We start from the raw sequence: 17,615 nt of genomic DNA on the forward strand, positions 1-17,615 counted from the left end.
AATTCAGTTTCTAGCGGCACATATTTCTGTCTATAAAATGTGGTACGCATAATCCCAACCATAATTGGTGAAACTGTAATAACTTTGATGTTCCCATAACTTTTTGAAAAGGTGGTAAATGGCCACAGTAATTGCAATGATGTCTTAGCATTTCGCTGAAAGCACTGCTGTGTTTAATTACAGCCCCACTCAGTCAAAAGCATGGCTGTAGATTTCTTTATGATAAAAAAAATAGAGCCTAGAAAATCTATGCTGTGAGAAATAACTGTTCTCAAGGTTTTAAAGTGATCCTAGCTGGTATTTCGGTGCAACTGAACTGAAAATGAAAAGATGATGACTAAAGAATAACCAGATGATGGAACTTCCTCATGTGCAAAGAGTCGAGCAGCGTCTTAATATAAAAACTGTCTTCATTGTTAACAAATTCAAATGCAGAGATGAATAAGGTCTTTTCCTCCCCCTTCTTCCCTCGCAGCGAGGATCTCACCACCTGTTTCAGCAGCAGTCAGTCCCAGAATGTCACACCTATCCTGAATGTTCTGTGATGAGTCACTGCCAGAATCTCCAGCAAAGGAGAGAGTGGGAATTTCTTAATGAGTCATGATCGCTGTAGGTATGATGTGTGTGTGTGTTGTGTGTGGTGTGCTGGGCCGCTGAGGCAGGACAGAGCAGGTTTGAGTAGGTATATTTTTTCATAACCTGAATTCATTTTGTAGTTTATAAAAAGTAGGATTTTGTAACTTTTGGGGACTTTTTTTCAGGCAGCCTTCTCCAACAAGTGACTATAATAAAGGCCTTTATTATACATATCTATGACTACAACATGCACCCATTATTCTGACATAAGAGAGAGTCCATCCCATTTCAGACCAAGACATCAGCTGACCTGAAAACCAGTTGGAGAGAGAAGAAGAAAGAAACCAAAGTGCAAATGAATAGTTCTGTTTTGAACTTATTTACTTGCAGAGCCTCTCTGTTGAGTGTCATTGAACTGTGTTGTTTCGCTTTATCATAACCCCGCCCAGCATTAACCTGCTAAAAATAGCACAGATGTGAGGTGAAAGAGGACACATGTTTGTTTTTTTCTATCTAGGGAGGGCAGTGACGTGTCCCGGGAAACAGTATCAGCTGGAAAATCAATCAGACTTCACTTCCTCTCCTTCCAGTCCGTTCTATCAGTTGTGTAAAGCGCAGTTAACCTAGATTGCCTCCGGCAGGAATGTTGACATGCCTCATTGATGGTAATTGTGAAGTATATGGTGTAGGTGTTTCTGGGACTAAGTGGCTGGAACAAGTCGAGGCTTGTCACAGCAGCATGTGAGTGTTCGTGTGGCGCAGGCCCACTTATACACCGACACTGGAGGTTAACAGTGCCGGCAGCTCTGTGTAGGACAAGATGTTGACATAATGAGGGAGAGATTAAAAGGGCCGCAGAGAGAGAGAGAGAGAGAGAGGGAGAGACGAAAGGAGCACAGCTGAAGTGAGGGAGCTGTGGTTTGGACTGTGTGTATAAAAGCCAAATCCTCTAGAAAATCGCTTGTCAGCTCAGCAGGGAGGGGGTGTAGTGAGTCAGAGGGTTGCCCATGAAGTCCCTGGAATCAGGTCTACAACGCTGAGCTGTCCTGAGGAAGACACCGACTTCCTAGCAGCTCCAAAGATGGGAAGATAGGATTTTCAAAGTCCGTCTGCCCATATGTACATCAAAAAAGTACTTATTCTTTATCTATTTGTGCATAAAATAGGCACAAATGAATTAAAACGGTCTTAAGATGGAGTTTGACTGTTTCTGAGATACATGTTTGGCAAGCAAATGTTGTTTTGGGGTAGAGTTATAGCCCTGAAACAACCCTATCAATGATCATATGGTAAATACAAAGGATTCTGATCTGCTCTGTGTCTGTGATTATCAATAGATATGTTTAATGTTGCACTATCACTCCTGAGTAAGTGTATTCAGAAGATTATTTGACTTCAAATATACGTACAGTAACTGTGTAGCATGTCTCTACATAGACAGCTGTGTCTGTAAATGCCATTTTGACAAACTGAATCTGTTTCACATATAAAGCATGGGGCTGCAAGGTTTCTCGGTGGTTAGCACCGTTGCCTCACAGCTACAACATCCCCTGTTCACGTCCCGGTGAGGACACCCGGGACCTTTCTGTGTGGAGTTTGCATGTTCTCCCCGTGCAGCGTGGGTTCTCTCTGCGTTCTCCGGCTTCCTCCCACCGTCCAAAAACATGTTGAGGTTAACTGGTGATTGCTGTCCTCTCTGTCAGACATCTATAACACCAGATGTCTGCACAGGGCCAGAAGCATCACCTTCGATGGTTCACACCCCGGGCACAGCCTGTTCGTACTGTTGCCCTCAAGAAAGAGGTACCGATCCATCCAGACTCACCAACAAGTTCTAACCAAGTGCAATATGGGTACTGAACGCACACTGGTCTCCATAGTCTGAACTAAATATCATATATATTTCTTATTTATATTACACTATGTTGAGTGTGCTTGGTTGTCTGTCTCTAAGTGTAGCCCTGTGATGGACTGGTGACCTGTCCAGGGTGTCTCCTGCCTTCACCCTGAGTCAGCTGGGATAGACTCCAGCCCCCCATGACCCTAGTGAGGATTAAGCGGTGTATAGATAATGGATGGATGGATGGATGGATGGATGGATATAAAGCATGACATATTTTTTTATTTTGTGGAATAAGAATGCTTTGTGAACATATATCATCATGTGCAGGCTCAGTTTGTAACAAAAAAAACAGATTTCCCGTCAGTATATTTTACCCAATTGGCTTTGTTATGAAAGAATTAGATATTTAAAGGAACCTAAACAGTAAATACGAGGCGAATTCGTGCACATGTCGAACCTAAATCCTCATTCACTGTACACAAGGCTTCACATTTTGGCTTATTTTTATGGCCTTTTGGCAGTGCTGTTAGCTCAGCCTACTTCTGTCCTGTCTATATTTAGGGCTGAATAATGCCCTGTTGGAAAGCTGTCCTACATTAAGCGTGCTCCTCCGTCTCTGAATACCTGCAGGTGAACTCGCCTCAGTCACCAGACACCTTTTCCTTCCCCGTGCCTCAGCCTGTCTCCATGTGCCACCCAATCTATTTCAGCCGAGTTCACTCAAGTTTTACCGACACAACGGATTAATAGAATAAAGCTGCAGCACAAGAGCAGGGACTGAGTAGAAATGAATAATGAAAAATGCTGCCTCTTTTAATGTTTTATCTATTTATTGTGTGCAGATGTTGGTCTCCAGCCTCCCTGCAACCTTCCACATGATAATGCGGTTTATAGAAAATAGAAAGATGTTGGTCTCCTAAATCTCTGTCTTCTCTGCTTTACTCTTTCTTCCCCTCTCTGTCCTTGGTCACCACGGCAGCAGCAGCAGCAGCAGCAGCTGCCTCTAAAAGTCTACCGTTTTAGCTTCTCTTCATAGATGAGTTAACGGATCACGACTCAAAAAACATTCAACTGGGAGCAAAAGCATCCAACGCAGCACAAATTTAAGGGCTAAATGCGTCAGACCGTTTGTCGGGGCAACAGATGAACTTCCTTTTGACTTTGTATGGGCTTACACAATGACTCAGAAGTGTAATGACCTGTTTCATTCATCATTTTGGCAGATTAATCAGACAAAAATGTACTTGACAAAAACTATTCTCTGCTTCTAGTTTGTCCAATGAGTGGATTTGATGGCTTTGCTCAGTTTTCTGTCACCGTACACTGAAAATCTTTGGACAGCAGGTTGGACAAAACACATCACTTCTCCTTCATCATGATGAACTTTCCATGATTGCCAGCTGTCAGATGTCAACAATTGGCTCCTTCAAATCTGATCTTTCTGTACTATTTACTGTATTTTTGGCTCTTCCTAACAGACCACATTGCCACTTTGCTTGGACTTCAAAGAGCACCCAGATCTGCATGAGTCTTTTTAGTGCCAAAGTGCCGCTGTGTACGCCCACATGAACCGATCAGTTCAACTTCTAGCCTGTGCTTCTGTGACTTCCTCTCAGGCCACCGGCCCTTGAACAATAAATCCATCGTCGCTGTCCCTTTGAAACAGTGTTTAGATGGACATGGGTTTATGCTCTGCACTGATTCACTTTTGTGTTCTTGTTTACTTTGATGCTCTGACATCGCATCGCTTTGGCTGAGAGGAGCACCTGCTGACTGTAAAATAAGAAGGTGGTGACTGAGAGAGTGGTGTTGGGAAAACGTGGCCGATTACATAAGAGCCCCTGCAGCTAAAATAGATAGGCAGGGTATTAGCATGGGGATCACTGTGGTCTGAATCTGATACTGGTCTGGACTGGACGCCGTGGTCTCTGCCTCGCTCTTTCACTTTGGCACTCACATGCTGGCTGATTACACTCGGGGGGACTGCTAATTGCGTGTGTGTGTGTGTGTGTGTGTGTGTGAGACTGTAAAGGGATGAGTTATCTATTGTGCGAGTGCATGTGCGTGGATGTGTGAGTGCGATTGTCGCTATCCATGCACACTGGCACCAACACTTTCCACTTTGAGTCAGCTGTCAAAACAACACATATAAATAGAGGGAGAATTAGCTGGCATGGCAGTGATTATGACAACAAATACACAAATTCAACACGTGTAAACTACACACACACACACACACACACACAGAGGCCGGTCCTCTTTTGACTGAAGATGTGACAGTCACTCGGGCTAATTAATGTGCAGTGTTCAGGGTATTATTAAGACACTTGAGGAGTAATTTGAGGACATGCAGAGAAGAACACGCACCTGCACATCCTTATCAAAAATTGTTTTCATTTATTAACATGTTGTTGTGAACTTCTGTCTGGAATTAAATTTTGGTATGTTGTGCCTCAGCCATCAGGGCACCTCCTTTAGGGTTTATTCTAAACTACTCTTCCTGCAAGAGTAACACATGACACCTGAGTTTGCTCACTTGCCTTATTGTTAGCAGCAGCAACGTGACTACTGTTGTTTTTACTTTGTGAGTCTGCCTGTGTGTGTGTGTCATCCTGACAAAACAGGGTCCTGCAGAATCCTCCTGTGGCGGGAGGGTGTGGCAGGTTTTTATGTCTATCTATGGACAGATTTTTGTCAACGCAACGGGCGGCGGCGCAACTCTGCAAGATACAACCACCAAACTTCCATCCATCCATTATCTATACACCACTTAATCCTCACTGGGGTCGTGGGGGGGCTGGAGTCTATCCCAGCTGACTCAGGATGAAGGCAGGGGACACCCTGGATAAGTCAGCCAGTCTGTCACAAGGCTACATATAGAGACAACCAAGCACACTCACATTCACACCTACCAACAATTTAGAATCACCAATCAACCTCAACATGTTTTTGGACTGTGTGGGAGGAAGCCGGAGAACCCGGAGAGAACCCACGCTGCACAGGGAGAACTTGCAAACTCCACGCAGAAAGATCCCGGGTGTCCTCACCGGGGAATCTTCTAGTTGCGAGGCAACAGTGCTAACCACCGAGCCACCTTGCAGCCCAGTACTTGAACAACAAAGAAGTAAATTTAAATATCAACTCAAAATAATGCTCCATTAAAACACTCCCACATTCTGAAACAGCTGATCCTCTTTAGGTGGGGCCTCTTCGAGCAACCATACGATATGTAGCTATAAGGTGCCTTAATTAGGGTGTTTGTTTGTGCAGCAGCAGCGCTGCCCTCTGCAAAATGTGCCAGTATGAGTGGCCATAAGGGATCCCTTTTGCTGGGGAAGGCCAAGCATTTGCCTGGATGTGTCTGCAGCTACTGACCCGAGTGCTCACCTGTGTAGAAAATAAACTAAAACAGGTACAAGTAGTGTACGAGTAGGTAGAGGACATACAACATCTGTTTAATTCATGTCCTGTCTCCTCCCTGTTCACCAAACAAGTGAGGGATTTGTTCAAGAACTTTTTAAACAGAAATATATCTTCAAATAGTCAGTGGAAAAGGAATTGTTTCTTGGAATTGTCAGAAAAGAAGCTCTGTCAATTACAATTTAATCGATATTGTTCCTGCTATGGCACACAATGTTCAGAGCAAGGAACTCTGCTTACTATGAGAATAAGACTGTTAAGAGATGGAAACCTTTAGTGAACACTCTCTTCTGCTAATGTGAAAGATTTTAAGACAGTGTTTATGGAGAAAGCCACATTAATCAGTATTGTAGATACAAAAAGAAGTTTGTTTTGTTCTGGTGTAATTCGCTGTTGTTTTGTGTAACCTCGTAAGTTTGGGCACTTTTAGATTAATTACTGGGTTGTCAGAGTTTATTACATCTGTTATTATTTTGTGGCAAAGTTTTTCTTCAAAAAAACAGAAAATGTAAAAAGTACACGTAGATTGGTGTTAACAGCTGGTGTGATCCCAATACACAAATACATTTTCTGATAAGTTGACGTGTTTTTGGTTGCAAATGCATGACAAATGTCCCTCTTTTTATATTTAAAAATAAATCTTCAAAATTAGAAAACAATACCTGTCACCTAAACCTGGGGCCTGGGGTCCAAAAGACCCCAAAAGTCCTGAATAGGGTTAAACTACAACAGCTGAGCTGGATTTGAAAAGATTTCTCTTTAATGCTGAATTTAAAAGCCTTTATCGGACCTCAATCAAAGCAAGAAAAACTTAAACTTTCTAAAAACCTGATTCATTAGTCCCGTTTCTGTGATTTAATTTAGACGTAAAAGCAGTGAATACACACAGAAAAACACAAATCCAGAAATCGTTTACGCAAAATAACCAAAACCTGCTGTAAAGTATGTGTTGATGATCTATTCCATCTCTCCTAACAAGAAGCTGTTTGTGAAAATAAGTTTTCAAGGTCTTGAAATGGTGCAACATATGTTGCGATAATTTCCTGGAAACCCAGAGACCGATAACACAAGAGTAAACACCTCAGTTACCTGGTTTGATCTCCTGTGTGCCTGAAGAGTTTTCATGCTGATGACAGCAAACTGAGAGCGTGTCTTGCTTCTCTAGTAAAGATTCTCAGGATGGATCTCTGTCGCTGTCTTGTCCTCAAGCTCTGTAGCTACATGGGGCATCTGGGGTGACCTGGGCAGCTGATACCGCTGTCTGTCAGGCACCAACATACACAGGAGCGGACATCCTGAAACTCAAGTCTTGCTTAAAGTCATTGACAGTTGGCAGCGGTGACGCTAAAATACCCAGGAGCCATTTTACACACAGATTAATGAGGAATTTGTTACTTCGGTGTCCAGAGACCACAAGCTGTTCAGTCATAGTGTGACAAGCTCAAGGCTTTTACTTTGATATTGAGAACCAAAGTTTATGGAAACCACAACCTAACTTTGTCACCCGTATCGCTGTCTCTGGCTTTACCATGTCCGCTTCACACGGAGGCGACTGTAACGGTTGAGAAAGCTGATGTTCCTGGAAGACTTGAATCTGACATTTCGCTGATCTTCAGCGACATTTAAAAGAGGAATTTGCTTTTATTTTTGTCTTAAAAATGCCTCGAGACTTTGCACGAGAACAAGGTTTTCAGGGAATAAAAGAACAAAGCTGTAAACTGTGCTCCTAATCTGTGAATGCTCCGTCAGAGATGAAGATTTTGAAGTGGGTTCGAAAATAAGCGTCAGTATGTACGAGCAGGGGCTGCAGGGTGGCGCAGTTGGTAGCACTGTTGCCTCGCAGCAAGAAGGTTGCCGGTTCGCATCCCGGTGGGGAGTGTGCGTGGAGTTTGCATCTTCTCCCCGTGCAGCGTGGGTTCTCTCCGGGTTCTCCGGCTTCCTCCCACAAGGTCCAAAAACATGTTGAGGTTAATTGGTGACTCTAAATTGTCTGTAGGTGTGAATGTGAGTGTGCTTGGTTGTCTGTCTCTAAGTGTAGCCTACCTTCGCCCTAGGTCGGCTGGGATAGACTCCAGCCCCCCATGACCCTCGTGAGGATTAAGCGGTGTATAGATAATGGATGGATGGATGTACGAGCAGAAAACGTAGTCATCACACCAACGAGCCTGTCTCATTCCTCATTTACAAAAACAAGACTTTAATTTGAGTAATGTCATCTGTTTATGGTTAAACCTTCACTGGGTTGTAAATTTATCATACATAAATTGTAAAATGAGTTTCGTTTTTATGTCACTGTATTGAAACTTTAGCTTTGCACACTTCACACGCAAGAAGCAGTTTTATTACCACTGACTGTACACAGCTGCAGCTTTCCTGGTTAGATAAGCGGAAGGTGACACAAACTGGCAAACATAAAAAAGGTAAATATCAAAGTCTACACAAGCTGCCCTGTTATGATGAGTTATCAAAAAAAAGTGCCAGTCATGTTCTGACACATATAAACCACCTGAAACCGTTCCAGTCATAGTTTGTCATAGGTTGAATAAAAAGCTTTCCTCTTCGTTCCAACTCAAACGCATTCATTACAGAAAAACACTTTACCCAAAATAAAAACGCTTCCTCTTCTTTTCTTTTTTTTTGTTGCCGTGTAAAATGCAGCCTGTACAGCAACAATTCCTCCTGATCAGTTTAAATGTTTGGCTGCGCCCACATTTGTTGCCAATGCCAAACCATCTGCCACAAAGCAACACTGACTCATCAGGCCCGCCTACGCTCTTCTGCGAATCCATAATTTCCACAAGGTACCTCCTTTTCTATCTAATCACCATGTACTGTACCTTCCTCCTGTATTTCGCTGTGGCTCTGCAGCGCTGAATCAAACGCAGACCTGAGCATGTGGGCGCAGAGTGTTGCAGATAAAAAAGAGCAGTCATGGCCAGAACCTCAGCCTTGCAACAAATATGTCAGTACATAATGCAGATTTCTGACGTAGCTCATCGGAATGACTTCATTTATAGAAAACGGTTATCTATTCTATTCTATTCTGCTTGTGTGCTTCGTCTAGTATCGTCTCGTTTGCCTGTTGGGCAGTTATGTCATGCCTCCGGTGACCAGACACATAATGACTTGTATGTGTGAAAATGCACACACACACACACACACACACATTCTGACTCTCTCTCTCTGTGTCCTGGCACCTATCAGCAGTTGATAATTTACACAAAGAGCGACGACAGTGTTTGCTCTGGTCCTGAGCTGCCAGGAACAAGCGGGGACGGATCCAGTGTCCAGAGGATAAACTAGATGCTCCGGCCGGCTGGTGTCCATTACTCATGACCACACTGATACAGCCGATACTTTAAACCTGTACATCTCCTCACTCTCTTTTTTTGGTCTCTCTGTGTTTATTTTCTGCATGCGTCTTTCTTTTTTTCTCCAATTTTTTATTTTTATTTCAGCATATGTCATATGTCTAACAATGAAGCACTTATTGCTGTGCCAGTATTTTTTTTTTTTTAATGACTCCTTTGTTGTTGCATAAGAAGAGCAGAACCAGGAAGCTGTTCAATTATCTAACGTCACTCAATAATAATAACAAAAAAAATAAAGAAAAGAAAAGCAGATAAAGAGAGCCGGTTGTACAAGTAATGCCGAGTAGGTTCACGTAAAGGCCCTGATGGGTTTTTCATATACTCAGTCTGTTTAGTCTCCATCTTTTTGCACTTGTATTGAATATTTTTCTTTTTCTACACAGTTAGACAAGGGGAACCATTGCGTTTTTGATTTCCTACACTATATGTGAAAACTGTATCTCCAAAGAGAGCCACTCAAAGTCTAATATTCAACCTCAAGTTAGGTGGCATGAGTCACCTGACTGCAGTTTTGAATATTAAAAAAATAAATCCTCTGCAGACATCTCCTCGGGATGTCTGGTGCGACCATCAGGCTTTTGTTTGACATCACATCTCGAACAGGGAGTGTCTGAGAAGTAATAGTCAAGGGTGGTGCACTAAATTACAACACCGATGGCCATTGTCTCGTATGTGCGGTGTGTTTGTTTGCCGTTGCTCTCTATGGAGAGAAAGTCCTGGGCGTGCCAAAGAGAGAGGAATAAACAAGGGCTTATGTGCCCACATGCCAGTATACAAGCAGAAGTCCCAGTGTGCCCATCAACGCTCCTATTAGTCAGATGCATTTCACAATACGTCTAAACCTTTTATGTCAGTGAATGATGTGGAAGCACCTCAGACACCCTCAAGGCACGGGCTCCTCCACAAACAACGAGGACAAACTGCTGCCAAGTAGTTCAAAGGCTCCTAGAAGTCAAAATGAAAAGATAAGTAGTCGTCGTCTTCTTCTCGCTCACTGATCTTTAAAAAGCCAACTTTCCCTCTGTGAAAATGCCACTTGCTCTGACTGCAGCGTTATGCCTCCTAATACAACACCAGGGGTAGAGTGACACCGGCGTAGACTAAAGAGCAGCCAGACTGCTCATTAAAACACACACACACACACACACACACACACACACACACACACACTCGCACGCTTGCACGTACCCAAGTATACTGTGAACCCTGAGTGGCAAGTCTGCAATCAACTCCTCTAAGCTCCTAAGGTCAGCTCTGTAACTTTAACACTTCTCTCGCTGGTATGCTCACAGAAACACAACAAAGGGCTTATATTTAGCTGTAGTCAGGCAAGAAACTCCCTGTAAAGATTCCCAGAAGAAGAATTTGTTTCCTTTCTGTCTTTACTTCCTCAGACAAAATGAAACAGGGAGAATTTAACGTGAGAGTCTCTACAGACGGTGTACACAAGCATATTCAGAAATAAAAATATTTGACTTTTAGGTTGGATTGTTCAGCATGAACGCCCAAAAATGATGCCTTACCTAAAAGTAGATGAGCCAACAAACGGTGTTATACATGAGCTCCCTGTAAAACCACCGCTCGTGTTTTTTGCATGGAATGAACGGACAACGTATATTGTGTTAATTGTCGAGCTTTAGAGGTGTTAGTAGGCAGATTTTGTTACCTTTGGACAGAGCCAGGCTGGCTGCTCCCCCGTGTTTCCAGGCTTGGAAATGTTAGCATGAGACTCTTGGCATGAAATGAAATAAGATAAAATGACCTAAATATACAAATCTGTAAAAGGATTTTCCTTTACAGTAAGAAATGATGGATTCAGGTTGAATGTGGGCTTGACATTTGAGTTTGACAAGAGAGAAAACATTTCTCTGCTCTTCCTCTCTGTGGCACAGTTGGCAGAGAGCTGCAGCGGTGCAGATAACACGTGACCGTAAACTGCTGGCTGACATCCTTTTAGATGCTTCTTCTTCTTCTTCTTCTTCTTCTTCGTCTTCTACCTCACTGACTAATTTGCTGCTGTGTTTTTTCAACCACAGCAGGTTCTCGGTGAGCTGCATCTTGTCAGCAAATGCACTCAGAACTGAAATCACTGAATGCTTCCATCAGCAAATGAAGTATACCTGTAAGTGTACTGCACACGTGACTGCATGTAACCAGATTGTGTGTATCCCGTGACGATAGAAGGATCCCTTCAGTCGGAGCCGGAGCAGACACTCATGGCTGACAGCAGGGGTGACCCACTTGCAAAGGCTTCATTCTTGTTTAGTCTTTCTTAAATTAGATATGAAGGGTTCCGTCACATTATTATTTAAGATCAAACTCACGTGATGGGAGTTTGGATGTGATGTACAAAGTTAACATAGATTTTAGAGATGAGATATTTTTGAAAACAGGACTGACAACCCACACATGCGCTTTTCATGCATGTGTATTTGTGTAATCGAACAGCTCAGTGAGAGTTGTGATATACAATAGACACTAAATTTAGAATCGTGAACATTTTTGTCTAAATTTTGTCTGAATTTTAATGTGTTTATCTAAAATATAGACAAAAGATTAACTTCCATTTTAAAAGTGCTTGTTAGGAGTACTTGTTTATGTTGGCTTGATTGAATTCTCAAAAGCAGAGGTCTCAAACTTGTGGCCCGTGGGCCAATTGAGGCCCGTGGGACGATATTTTGTGGTCCCCTACTTGACATCAAAGTTTAGTGTTAGTACAGCATCTTTCCTATGCACGTTGTTGCCCTGGGCATTTTATATTTTTTATCATCTGTGGGCTACCATAGCTCAGCCTCATGACAACAACGCAAATTAGCAACGTCAGTCATTTGAAACGTGATGTGGGAGTGTCACTGAGTGGAGGGAAAATATATCCTGTCACCCAGTGCAAATGCTTTTTTGTTTTTTTGCGTTTTTCTATCTGTGTGAGAAGCTCTTCTCTACCATGAACTTTAATAAGTCAAAGTACAGGTCCAAACTTACTGATGAGCATCTTCAAGTCATACTGAGGGTCTCAACTGCCTCCTCCCTCAAGCCAAATGTGGCTCAGCTGTGTAAGAGGAAGCGCTGCCAGATCTCTGGCAGCAAGGAGTGGGTAAAAGAAGCCTATGTTCTGAAGAACCATTCATGTTCAAAATCATTATTAATAAAGTTTGAGAGGACTGGATCAGTCGTACTTTTTTTGGAATACTTGATGCCTCACCCAGGCTCTATCTCCAGCGGCCCCCAGGTAAGTTGAACATTAAAGTCAAAATTTTATTTAATGGCAACACATTGTATATATATGTACAGTATGTAGTATAGACTTAGGCCCAAACTTATTTATGCCAATGACAAAAATGTATTTATAGGCAATTTGTGTTTGGCCAATAGGTTTCCTCTGGCTGCAGATGACATAAACAAGTCACAAAAGCTTTTTTTTGTTTGTTTTACCATTTCTGTTTCACTCTACACTAACAAGCTCATGTCTCAACTGGGAATTCAAAACCCTTCTATTTTATAACCATCTCCAGGCCTTTGAGGTTGAAGTCTTCCTGGCCATCACTCGGATCTTCAGGTCTCTCCACAGATTATTGATGGAATTCAGGACTGGATTCTGGCTGAGCTGCTCCAAAATGCTGACACATTTTCTTTCAATCATTTATTAACTCCTTTTCTTGTATGTTTTATATCATTGTCTTGTTGGAAGGTCGAGTTTTTCCCTCAGTATCTTAATGTTGTCCTCTTTTCTCCTGATGGTGTTTGCCTCATTCGTTGGCTGAAAAACATCCCCTAAGCACTACATCTCCATCACCATTCTTGACCATTGGGATGGTGTTCTTGGGGTTGAATGCGTCACCTTTCTATCACCAAACTAAAGACACATCTCTGTTTCCAGTTCTCTTCTCCGCTGACATTAGAACTGATGAGCAGAAGTTTTCTTCTTTGTTCGGGTGAGCTTTTACAAAGGCAAGCTTTTGTGTGCTTGTTTTGAAGAAGTGGAGTCCTTTTAGTTGTCATTCATGGAGGCCAGCCTTTCACAGTGAGCACTCGAGTGCCTGACTGAGATGCTGGTAACAGAAGGATGTCCTCGTGATGGTCCTTGGATTCATTTAGGCTTCTGCCATTCTCTCCAGTGCAGGGGTCACTTATGGATTTCCATCCTGGCATTTGAGACTTTTCGATGTGGAACTCCTTGTGCTTTCTGATTCTGCTCTGCACTGTGGCCACCGGTAATTGAAAGCGTTTAGATATGACTTTATAACCTTTCCCACAATCCTTTGCCACAATACTCAGCTCAGTTTCAGTGATGGGCCCTAATAGCAAGCTCACGAAGCTCTTTGGTTTTAGCCATGCCTTGTAATTGACTAACTGACTAGAGAGCTGCTGCATCAGCTGCTCTCAGTTTATAGTGTATAAGAATGCTCTAGAATATGATAGACATTACTGGCACCATTTGAAATTATATAGAATCTGCAAGTTTTTTCTCAAAAACTGTGGCAATTGAAAGGGTTATAAATATATGTGGACGTGACAGTGTTAGCAAACAAACATAGAAATAGTTCAGCTTCACTTTATCTTCTTTTGTCACTTGTTTATGTCATTTCCAACCAGATGAAGCCTATTAGGGAAATAAAAATGCACTAAAAATCCAAAAATTGGCTTGAATATGAATAATTCTAGCTGCAAGATGGAGCGGTGGTTAGCACTGTTGCCTCGCAGCAAGAAGGTTGCCGGTTCGCGTCCCGGTAAGGACACCCGGGATCTTTCTGCGTGGAGTCTCCATGTTCTCCCCGTGCAACGTGGGTTCTCTCCAGCTTCCTCCCACAAGGTCCATAAACATCCATCCATGATCTATACACCGCTTAATCCTCACTAGGGTCGCGGGGGAGTCTATCCCAGCCGACTTAGGGTGAAGGCAGGGGACATCCTGGACAGGTCACCAGTCTATCACAGGGCTACACTTAGAGACAGACAACCAAGCACACTCACATTCACACCTACTGACAATTTAGAATCACTAATTAACCTCAACATGTTTTTGGACTGTGTGGGAGGAAGCCGGAGAACCCGGAGAGAACCCACGCTGCACGGGGAGAACATGCAAACTCCACACAGAAAGATCTCGGTGCCCCCACCGGGACGCGAACCGGCAACCTTCTTGCTGCGAGGCAACGGTGCTAACCAACTGCACCACCCTGCAGCCCTGTCCATAAACATGTTGAGGTTAATTGGTGATTCTAAATTGTCTGTAGGTGTGAATGTGAGTGTGCTTGGTTGTCTGTCTCTAAGTGTAGCCCTGTGATAGACTGGTGACCTGTCCAGGGTGTCTCCTGCCTTCACCCAAAGTCAGCTGGGATAGACTCCAGCCCTCCCGTAACCCTAGTGAGGATTAAACGGTGTATGGATAATGGATGGATGGATGAATAATTCTAGGACTTAACTGTTTGTATAATTTAGCAGCGCACCATCCTGTACCAGGCAGGTAAAGTCAGAGCATGTAACTCTCTCAGCAGGTCACATGAGGATTGCAGAGAAATGCCTCCGCTGTACATCACCATGTGGAGTGTGTGGGTGAGTTAAGGACTCGCTGTATGTCACAGCGAGGGGCCCTCTGGAAAAGAGCATCGCTTTAATGGTGGATAATTTAAGTAACGTGACAGTCGAGACAAAACCGCTGATCCTCCAAATGTTGGCAGATTTATAGGATTTTCTAAGAGAGGTGGAACATATAGTTCCTCATCACATTAACTAAATACTCATCGTGTGACTGGCTCTCTGTTTATCTGCCTTATTAAAGTGTCACATACAGGGTGGTTACCTCTCAAGCTTCTATTAATTTCACTTTGACTTCCTGGAAACACTTACTTATCTTGCTTTAGGTGTATAATTCAATAACCTATGTTTAGCACGAAACTGATGACCAGTAAAGCAAGTTTCAGTGGTTTAAGAATAGCTGAAGGGAAACACCAGTTTAATTATACATGCACCTTTCACAGCTGCTCTTATATGACAATATTTTTAAAATGTTTCCAGCTACCCTGCTTTATCTTGAATGGTGATAAGATATATGTCACAACTTATTTAACATGCAAATGCCAAAAAAGAGCATTTTAAGATGATTACATCCATGAAACCTGCAAAGTATTTTGCAATATTTCTTAAACACTGCATCAAATAAAACCGACAAGTGCAGGTGATGATGTGATATTGCATTAGCTGTTACTTTTAACTATATTCTACAATAGTTTAGTCATTCTTTGTCAGGTTAGCATCTGGTAGATTTGTCATTCTGTTTTATCTTTAAAATGATGCTTTGTGTTTGCTAAAACTGTACATAAAGTTTGCAGATGCTCATTTTGGAATCTCTTGAGAGCACCTCACAAAGTTTATTTGTGTTTCTATTTCTGATGCTAGTCAAGCAGTAGACTGACAACCTGCCTCTCACCCAGTGTCAGCTTCTATTCAGCTTTCTGCAGTCCTCTACGTAAAGCTGTTACACTTAATGGACTGATGGATTTGAACAGTGTTTGTCGTCACAATAATTTGAAGAAAACCTTGGACCAGTTAGAGGAAGCAGTAGAGTGGTGCCATGGTCAAAAGCTAATTCTGAATTGGCCATATGTGTGAGCGTGCACAGTCATCTGTCTCTTTGTGTTCGCCTTGTGATGGACTGGTGACCTGTCATCTCTCAGCCAAAGTCAGCTGGGAAAGGCTCCAGCCCCCCCGTGTGATTCTACACAGGATAAAGCAGGTTTAGCGGATGGCTGGATATTGAAAAAAAAAGGCGAGGAATGTGAACTTCATCTTTGAACACCGCTGCACATGCATTTGATCACAATTTGATGGCTGATGACAGCCCACAACTAAACTAGCCAAGATGGCAGACAGCAGTGCAGAGGAGTCTTTTATCTCCCTCGCCTCCAACCAGTTACACTCAAATCCACTCTGTCCACCCGTAGCTTTTACCACATGTTGCCTTTGATAGTCTGTATGAGTTTTATAGGAATGGGCTTACGTTTTTTTTTAACCTTTAACCTTTTCTGTTCTTTATTTTAGAAAAGTTATTATATCTTGGTTTGTTGACTTGTGGCCTTCACATGTATTATAGTCAAGTAAAGTAGCATTTTCTTTCATTTTTGTAGAGTTTAAAGCTGATATATGTAAATACTGAGGTAAAACCACACTATAAATAATACTACAGGACCTTAACCCAAATATTTACACTTGCTAGGTTACTTTTGTAAAGCTGATTATAATCTTTTTTCCTGGAAGGTGCTTGATGCAACTGTTGCTGCCTTAAACATGCTGTATATTTGATTGTCTTACATTGCAGTTGTGGGACATTATTTATTTATTTGACATTTGTTTGATTGTAAAGCACTTTCTAACTTTGTTGCAGTGCTGTAAAGTGCTTTGCTAATGAAGCTATGGATTACAGAAACAAGAAGAAGGAGGGAAAATGAAACCTCATTGCTTCTCGGCAATCTGCTTCTTCACTTAATTTTTTTCTCAGGCTGGATTTGGCATTCACGTTCCATCCTCACGTCGTGTCTCAGCCACGTCCATAACATACATCCATAAAAACACCCAAATAGTCATCTGAACATAAATCCTACAAATCATTTCATACTGTTCTGTCTGAGCTGAAGTGCTGGACGAGTGGAAACTTGCTGCCGGTGGTGTTAAATGAAAGGTCAGAGAAGAGGATCACTGAAGTGTCAGGATTCAAACTCTGGGAACCATTAAGGTCTCTATGCCAAAAATTCCATCTGTATAAACCATATTACATTATTTCTCTGTGGACCAGGCGCTACCACCGTGTCCTGCCCTATTCAGACGGTTAAACAAAGCTCAGTCAACTTGAAACCCCCACATCTAAGAGCTGTGGAGGACTGAAAGGCTCTCAGTGTTTTGTAAGGACAACAAAGGAAAGAATAAGAGACCAGCAGAGGGAATTAAGGACCTTTTAATTCTCTCTTGTTATCTCAGATTTGTCCTCTGATCACTGAAAGTGGTGCCACCCCTCAAGTTAACAACCTGTACCTGTCTGTTGTACCACCTTGAAAAATACCACAGTGAGAGCTCATATAAAGCCTGGCTGTGCAAGTTCAACGCAGGTAGGAGGAGGACAGCAGGAAACTCATAAGTTTTGACGTTAACACGTGCACGCGCATTAAATTAGCCGAACGTGTCAGTTACAGGAGACAGGTTCAGTTAGATCCAAAGGTACATTCGCAGAAGTGTTGACGTGTTGACGTCACACGGAGAGAAGGTACGAGACTGAAGCGCAGCAGGGAAAGCGATTACGCTGATCACTTTCCCCCTGCCTTTCCTTACTGCTCACATAATTTACTGATATGTATACATACACACACACACACACAGTCACACACACTCACGAATGCATGTGCGCACACTGGCTG

The sequence above is a fragment of the Stegastes partitus genome, unplaced genomic scaffold (genome assembly GCF_000690725.1).
Source record: "Stegastes partitus isolate 25-593 unplaced genomic scaffold, Stegastes_partitus-1.0.2 Scaffold448, whole genome shotgun sequence".
In the NCBI taxonomy this organism is placed as follows: Eukaryota; Metazoa; Chordata; class Actinopteri; family Pomacentridae; genus Stegastes; species Stegastes partitus.